This window comes from Oncorhynchus kisutch, unplaced genomic scaffold (genome assembly GCF_002021735.2).
Source record: "Oncorhynchus kisutch isolate 150728-3 unplaced genomic scaffold, Okis_V2 Okis07a-Okis12b_hom, whole genome shotgun sequence".
NCBI lineage: Eukaryota > Metazoa > Chordata > Actinopteri > Salmoniformes > Salmonidae > Oncorhynchus > Oncorhynchus kisutch.
The window spans coordinates 13,506,306-13,515,502 of NW_022261984.1; the positions used below are offsets into that span (position 1 = coordinate 13,506,306).

The following is a 9,197-nucleotide window of genomic DNA, read 5'->3' on the forward strand; positions in this document are numbered from 1 at the left end:
AACAGCTAGTCTACCTGGTTGGATCCCCTGATTCCATAACAACAGCTAGTTTACGTGGTTGGATCCCCTTACTCCATAACAACAGCTAGTCTACCTGGTTGGATCCCCTGACTCAATAACAACAGCTAGTCTACCTGGTTGGATCCCCTGACTCCATAACAACAGCTAGTCTACCTGGTTGGATCCCCTGACTCCATAACAACAGCTAGTCTACCTGGTTGGATCCCCTGACTCCATAACAACAGTTAGTCTACCTGGTTGGATCCGATGACTCCATAACAACAGCTAGTCTACCTGGTTGGATCCCCTGACTCCATAACAACAGCTAGTCTACCTGGTTAGATCCCCTGACTCCATAACAACAGCTAGTCTACCTGGTTGGATCCGATGACTCCATAACAACAGCTAGTCTACCTGGTTGGATCCCCTGACCCCATAACAACAGCTAGTCTATCTGGTTGGATCCCCTGACTCCATAACAACAGCTAGACTCTCTCCATGCAGACACACCTGGGTCCAGTGTGTCCAAGGACAAATACACCACTTCCCCATTCTTGGAGGAGACTCTCTCCATGCAGACACACCTGGGTCCAGTGTGTCCAAGGACAAATACACCACTTCCCCATTCTTGGAGGAGAGTCTCTCCATGCAGACACACCTGGGCCCGGTGTCTCCCAGGATAAATACACCACTTCCCCATTCATGGAGGAGACTCTCTCCATGCAGACACCTTTTGGATTTTGTATCTTGGTGGTTTTTGGTTGTTTGCTTTTGCACCTTTCAACACCCTGCATTATCACATTCATGCAAAACACTGACTTACATTACTGATTACACCATTACCATTGTATATTGTACTTCGTTTACTTTATTTAATAAATATATGTTTTGTCCCGAAAATCGTTTTTCTCACAAAATCTTATGTAGCGTCTGAACGGTTTGTCCTACAAACTATTATGACCTATAAACTATTATGACCTACAAACTATTATGACCATATTATATTGTATTTATAATAACAATAACATATAACATGTATATTCGATAGGCAATGAGTTGAAAAACTACAAACCTCAGATTTCCAACTTCCTGGTTGGATTTTTCTCAGGTTTTCGCCTGCCATATGAGTTCTGTTATACTCACAGACATCATTCAAACAGTTTTAGAAACGTCGGAGTGTTTCCTATCCAATACTACTAATAATATGCATATGTTAGCTTCTGGGCCTGAGTAGCAGGATGTTTACTCTGGGCACGCTTTTCATCCAAACATGAAAATGCTGCCCCCTATCCCAAACAGGTTTTAAACCTAACCTTAACCACACTGCTATCCTTGTGCCTAACCATTACCTCAGATTAAGGATAATTAACGTGTCAGGTTAGGATGACTTATGTGGCAGGTTAGGATAATTAACGTGGTAGGTTAGGATAATTAACATGGCAGGTTTGGATAATTAACGTGGCAGGTTAGGATAATTAACATGGCAGGTTAGGATCATTAACATGGCAGGTTAGGATAATTAACATGGCAGGTTAGGATCATTAACATGGCAGGTTAGGATAATTAACGTGGTAGGTTAGGATAATTAACGTGGCAGGTTAGGATAATTAACATGGCAGGTTAGGATCATTAACATGGCAGGTTAGGATAATTAACATGGCAGGTTAGGATCATTAACATGGCAGGTTAGGATAATTAACGTGGTAGGTTAGGATCATTAACGTGGTAGGTTAGGATAATTAACGTGGCAGGTTAGGATAATTAACGTGGCAGGTTAGGATAACTAACGTGGCAGGTTAGGATAATTAACGTGGCAGGTTAGGATAACTAACGTGGCAGGTTAGGATAATTAACGTGGCAGGTTAGGATAATTAACGTGGCAGGTTAGGATAACTAACGTGGCAGGTTAGGATAATTAACATGGTAGGTTAGGATCATTAACATGGTAGGTTAGGATAATTAACGTGGTAGGAGAGCAAAATGTTTCAACAACGAGAGTTTCTATTGGACAAATTCAGGTAGTTCCCTCTCCTTATCATTTAGTGCAGGGTGGAGACCATTGATAAGGTGGGGGCCACAAAAAAACGTCAGTCATCATGAGGGGCCTCAGTGTCTCGTGGGTCTGCATACCCACATCCATACACCCCCATGGGTCAGGAGAAAACATTTTCAGTTTTACAGATAATTCTACTCATGTTGCCATGGGGACATGTTGCCATGAGGTGGAGGCAAATGTTAACAGTTTTTAATATGATAACTGATGATCAATGGGACCCACCCCGGTTGGTAATTCAACCATGCTTACTACAAGTTCAGCCACTAGACTAATTTACCAATCTAAAAACATGTAGCTAACATGGGCTAATAGACTGACTACTGATGCTCAACCACATTTACACACTGCACCGTGTGTTTTCTATTATTCTAACGGTCAACAGGAAGTTGAGATCCAGACTGAGTTCCAAAACAATGTTTTTTTATTCTTGGTTGCGGGCCGCCAGCTGCCCATCCCTGGTTTAGTGAATAGACCCATGCACTGCTTGAGTTCACTTGAGTTGCGATCAGTTTATCTCGTCCGGCGCACCGGGGTTTACATTCTGAGAAAAGGCGTGCTGATGATTCAACCCGGGGTTCACAACGCGCATAGATGAGCCGGTGACGTTTATCGAGCGCATCTGCAGTTCGCCAAACGGACCACCGCCTTCCTGATCTGTCTCCAGAAAGCTTTTAACTTAATATGTGATTTAGCACAACATTTAAATAGTTTATATGCACATTGTTGAACGTCACATTTACTTGACGACACAGACTATTTGATTTAATGACAGCTTTACATAATTCCAATGCACGTCTTCTTTCGGGAAGTGAAAGTGAGCCAGTTTCCTCAGATAATAATCACCTTAATGTGCTGTCATTCACCGATAACAATAATACCATACCTCATAGCCCTGTAAGCCTTTCTCACATCACATTGGATCTTATTGATTAGGCTAATAACTATGAATCAATACCAATGTAAATAAGCCTAAAATAATAATTATTGAACGTTTAAATCAATATTGTATTAACTTCGCGGATGTCTTAACCCCTAAATCACCTCTCTCTTTATGATGAACTAACTTCTCAAAAATACTTTTCTACATTACATTGTAAAAGAAAGCTACAAACGTCTGAAACATTTTTCTTCGACGATAACGTCCGTTACTTCCTCTACTTCCTTATACAAATATTTCCTGTTTCAACTAGTGATGGGTCGTTCGATAACGACAGGGTGTTTTTGAACGGATCTTTTTGGTGAACGTCGGTAACCGAATTGTATCGGTGAAAAAGCCGTTCATTTCGCTCCCTGGTTTACATACAGCTACGAGGTGCTTTTTGAGCTCAATACAACGATTACCTGCAGATAAGTTACACAATAATTCTCTAAAGAGGGTGAATCCTTACTGCAGAAACAATAAATAGTGGGCCGAGCGCGTCATTCTTGTCAAGGCTTTGTTGTGCGTAAAAAACAAACAGTTGATCTAATCATTTAAATACTAGTTATCGAAAAAAAGAAAAACGCCCACTCAATTCTTTGGCCAAAACTTTTGTATTTTCCTGATGTATGAATTTTAGTGACGTTGCCAGTTCTTGTTCCTGAATGTATTTCGTTATTTGGTTCTCAAAACTTGAACTCGAGATTTACCATTTGGAGATGGCAGCGTTTCCCGCAACCATATGATTGGTCGGGTAAGCTAATGCGTCATCACACTCCCTCATCTGATTGGTCGGGTAGGCTAAAACGTCATCACACTCCCTCATCTGATTGGTCGGGTAGGCGGACCTTCTGACTTTGTGGATGTGCTAACTAGTGAGCAAAGCAGAATACCACCTTTCTGAGTTTATCAACTTAATGTCGCATTCAAAACCACAGGGATCTCGGTAAAAAAACTAAATCTGACTGGGAAAAGTCGATTTGAACGGTTCTCTTTCGCGAGAGAGAGCCGACATCGTATTTTTCGGAGGTCCCAGTTGTTCCCAGTTGTTGTGTTCCCGGCATAAACTTTTCACATAAGCACTTCATTTAGTTTCAATACCCGTTGCCGCACGTCATTTTTTCTTGCCCATATTGACGAGAATTACTTTTATTTTTCAAATAAACTAGTTTACGTGATACACGAAGTGAAAGAGCGCAAAGACAATAATCACGTTCATGTGCAGTCAATCTCCCATACCCTACCTACCTCATAGCCCTGTAGACTATAATATAACATTGATTCATATTGACTAGGCTGATCAATATGAATCAGCATCAATGAAAGGAAGCCTAAAATAATCATTAATGAAAGTTGAAATCAGTATTGTAATAATGTAACAATTCTGCAGATGTCTTACCTCTCTGTGCGACGGCCTAACTTCTCCGAACCACTTTTCTACATACAATTGTAAAAGAACGGTACAGTACAAACCTTAGAACCATTTTTCTTCTACTGATATTGTCCATTTCTTCCTTCACTTCCTTATAAATGTACTTCCTATTTCAACACAGTGGGCTGGTTCAACATGTATACGTTTATATTATATATTCACATTTATGTCATGTAACGTTTTCATACACTTAATGCCAGTATTCAGCCCATAGAATATGAATTTATCTGGTACAAGTGCATTTTGTATTATTTTATATCAGGATTTGATTGAGTGATGTTTTACAGTGCTACCAGCAGAGGGCAGTGTGACAACAACCAGGTTCGGCAGAAGGACGCAAGACGGTCATATCTGTGTTGTTATGGTAAACCCTTATTCTGCAAACCCCCCCCAAAATAAATATTGATTATAATGTATAGCATATGAAGTTAAAAATAGACTATTTATAATGTGAAGTTACATTGAACTAATCACATTCATCAAAGACACATTCACACACAGAGACCAACACACATTCAGAGATAGACATGCACAGACAAATACATTCCATTCCTTTTCCTGTCATTTATTGAGAATGTATTTGACAGAGATACTTCACATCAATCATCATTTCTGTAAATGTGACAGATTTAGCCAGCTAGCTAGTTTAACTTGCATTGCATTAACTTGCATTGTATATAGACCCCCCCTTTGTTTTCTACTGTGTTATTGACTTGTTAATTGTTTACTCCATGTGTAACTCTTTGTTGTATGCTCACACTGCTATGCTTTATCTTGGCCAGGTCGCAGTTGCAAATGAGAACTTGTTCTCAACTAGCCTACCTGGTTAAATAAAGGTGTTCTCAACTAGCCTACCTGGTTAAATAAAGGTGAAATAAATTTTAAAATTTAAAAAAAAAAAACTGTAGTCCCTGGGCAGGTAGATCAACGTAGGTTGAACAGCTCCTTATTTGTCCTTCAGCCACTCTCAAGTCATTGGTAAAGGGGTGACAGGTTACACAGCTCCTTATGTCTGTCAATGGTCAATGTGTTCCAGACATGAGGCTCTCACTGAGAAAACTGCTGATAGACTGAGATGGTTGTGTTGATATTCAGCCTCTCTCATGAACCTCTAACAGGCCAACACTGTACAATATATTCACAAAATACATTTCTGTGGTTTTAAGTTGAATGCCAAATTCTCAGAGCCAGTTTCCCAGACACATTCACAGTGATTATGCAAATACAGTAAGTACATTCCAATAACATCACAATACACGTTTACAATCTCCTCCAATAGGGTGTCATTACAGTTGGTAGTCCGTTTCCTAATACTCATACTAACCACACTAACCGTACTATTTGTGACGAGATTTTAAGCATATAGTATGCTTATTGGTCATAGTATGATATAGTTTAGTATGCCAAAAGTTCCCGGATCTCGTTCCTATTCGCCAAAATATGAAGTTTACAAGCAGAGCACACTAATTCCGTACTTTGGGCCCATAATGCAATTCTTCCGGAAATGGGCGGGGCTTCACATAGTTTTCAGAGTTTAAGAAAATAGCGGAAAGTATGTTGCTGAAGTCCAACGACAGCGGATACAAATTCATTGCTTTAACTAATTATGACAAATGTTAAGAAAATGTTGAGCAATGTAAGAAAGTAATTACTTTTCAAATAAGTTACCTTACACGTAATGTTGGCTGATAATTTGCTAGCTACGCTGTCCTTACGAACCACATAGCATATCATTACAGCTGTATGTACCGGTATGTTAGCTACCTACCTAACGCTACAGTAGTTGGCTACTTATACATCAAACGTGTCAGTATATTAACTACAGGCTAACTAACTACTCAACGTTTATTGACTTGATTATTCCCGTCATTCTTAGCTCAGCTAAATGGTATAGTCCTTGTGCTTTCGTACATTCTCTGTCTCTCTACTCCGATTTCAGAGCATCTCGCCTGAGAGACCAGAGCGCAGAATAGTGAATTTACGAGGCGCTCAACACCCGTTGAATATGACCAGTGTCAGTAAACATCGGGGGGGAAAAAGCGTAATTAAATTGTTTCCAGCAGCACCAGAAAGCTCAAATCAACCCTACTCCTCTGTCTGAGCGTCCAGCACTCCAGATTGAATTGAATAACGCACCCAAAGTCGAACAATGTCTAATAAGTAATTTGTTATGCTAACTAGCTAGCAAGAGGTTGCATAGCAACAGCATCAACTTCCGGTAGAGAAAGCAACGAGCTGGTTGGTTACAGTATACTAAAATGAACTAATAGTATGTAGTATTTTCTCATTATGTAGTATACAGTATGTTAGTATGGGTATTCGAAAACAGCTCTAGACTCCCCTCTCCCACTCATCTCTGCACACTAGACTGTCACGTCTAAACCAGAGACAATCACACAAACTCTGTAGTCTATGATCACACTATTTGTATGGACCCGTATGCTACAGCTGGACATGGGCCAGTTTCCTGTATCCATGGTGCTGGGTTGTAGTGTCAGCCTAGTGACCGTTGCTTAGCGACAGACAGAGGACTGATCAGTTTGATCAGTTTGGCACATTATTTACCTGGACACGGGGCAATAGATGTTTTTGCGTTACTGTGTGTGTGTGTGTCTCATTCTTAATGTGTGTGTATTAGATGAATGTTTACAGGCTTCCCAGCCAACTAATGGTGAACAGACAGAAGTGTGGTGGAATATTCACCAAGTTAAAGGGTGAGTCCTAAATGGTACCATATTCTCTATATAGTGCACTAGTTTAGACCAGGGCCCTATTCCCTATATAGTGCACTACTTTAGACCAGAGCCCTATTCCCTATATAGTGGTACTACTTTAGACCAGAGCCCTATTCTCTATATAGTGGTACTACTTTAGACCAGAGCCCTATTCCTATATAGTGCACTACTTTAGACCAAGGCCCTATTCCTTATATAGTGCACTACTTTAGGCCAGGGCCCTATTCCCTATATATAGTGCACTACTATAGACCAGGGCCCTATTCTCTATATAGTGCACTACTTTAGACCAGGGCCCTATTCCCTATGTAGTGCTGTGTAGGGCTCTGTATAGGGAATAGGATGCCATTTGGGACAGCTTTGGCTGATCAGTAAAGGTCAATGGTCATGCTCAGGGGGTTACCATGGAGATAGAGGAATATGTAGAATTAAAACGGGACGGCGAAACATACTCCTGGAGAGATGCTACTGGCCGTGCAGGCTTTTACTCCGACCCTGCTCTAACACACCTGATTCTACTAATCAGTCTAATCAGAACCTTGACTGGCAGAATGAGGTGTGTTAGAGCAGGGCTGAAGCAAAAGCCTGCAGACCCAGTAGCTCTCTGGGAGGAGGGTTGGTATCACCAAGACCACTTTAGGTTCATACGGCATCAACTAGCTTTATGATTGGTTTACCGGCCATCAACTAGCTTTCTGATTGGTTTACCGGCCATCAACTACCTTTCTGATTGGTTACCTCACATATAAAGCAAATTTATTGGATCTTGGTCACTCCTTTTATATTCTTTATATGTTATTTCTGAACAGGTGTGTTATGATCCTAGCAGACGTGTGTATGAATGATCACGTAACAGGTGTGTATGAATGATCACGTAACAGGTGTGTATGAATGATCACGTAACAGGTGTGTATGAATGATCACGTAACAGGTGTGTGTACAGTAAACTACCCAGAAACAGAATACATTCTCTTTATCATGTTAAAACTCAAACAGGAGCACTATGGAACCATTTTAGGAACCAAAAACTATATTTAATTGCTTAGAAAAATTTATTGAATTTTATTTGGAATGCTAAGCCAGACAAAATTAAACGTGCCCATTTAAATATTGAATATGAGTTTGGGGGGCTAAAATTTAATATTAAAGCTCTTTAAACCTCTCACTAAAATCTTCCCCCCATACATAAATTATAATTAATTAAACCCAAAATGGTTCTCCAGTAGATTAAGAAAATCTCATCCTTTGTTTAAAAATAGCTTTTTTGCCTTTATACAGATTACAACTTCTCATTTCTGACTAATTGAAAATAAAATTTCTTTCTTCAACAAGCCATACAAAGCTGATTACAATTTCAGTTTTATACTCCGTAAAAGGTAGAAAAAAAATGTTCAACAAATGTAATGGTTAAACTCAAATATATTGATTCATTTTAAAAAAAACTTTCTTTATGAATTAAAAAAAAATGGTATTATATTTATTTATGATATTATGAATAGAAATGGAGTTGTCAGTTATTGAAAATATATCGGAATGTCTGTTCAATCCACATTTACAACCAACTTACTGCAGCACTACTTTAAAATGGAGGCAAGTGGAAAAGGGAGAAGGTAGGGAACTTGTTTGTCTGCCATATAGGGGGCAGCATTTTCACTTTGAATGAATAGCGTGCCCAAAGTGAACTGCCTCCTACTCTGTCCCAGATGCTAATATGTGCATATTATTATTACTATTGGATAGAAAACACTCTAAAGTTTCTAAAACTGTTTGAATGATGTGTGTGAATATAACAGAACTCATATGGCAGGCAAAGCCCAAACAGGAAGTGGGAATTCTGAGGCTGGTCGATTTTCAACTCATCACCTATTGAAATCCCAGTGGGATATGGATCTGTTTGCACTTCCTACGCCTTCCACTAGATGTCAACAGTCTGTAGATCATTGAATGAAGCTTCTACTGTGATGTTGAGTCGGATAGAGCTGTTTGAGTCAGTGGTCTGGCAGAGTGCTATCGACTTGCGTTCCATTATTTCTACAGACACAAAGGAATTCTCTG

At 39.8% G+C, this 9,197-nt stretch overlaps 1 protein-coding gene across 2 annotated transcripts in view; it reads right to left on the bottom strand.

Annotated features, from left to right (window-relative positions):
* Window positions 1-4,489, bottom strand: part of LOC109878761 (NACHT, LRR and PYD domains-containing protein 5-like) — a 109,608-nt gene extending 105,119 nt beyond the window's left edge. For both annotated transcript variants that reach the window (XM_031814741.1, XM_031814739.1), the window contains exon 1: window positions 4,449-4,489. The gene's annotated coding sequence lies outside the window, so the exon portion shown is untranslated. The remainder of the gene's footprint in view (window positions 1-4,448) is intronic.
* Between the last annotated feature and the right edge of the window lie 4,708 nt (window positions 4,490-9,197).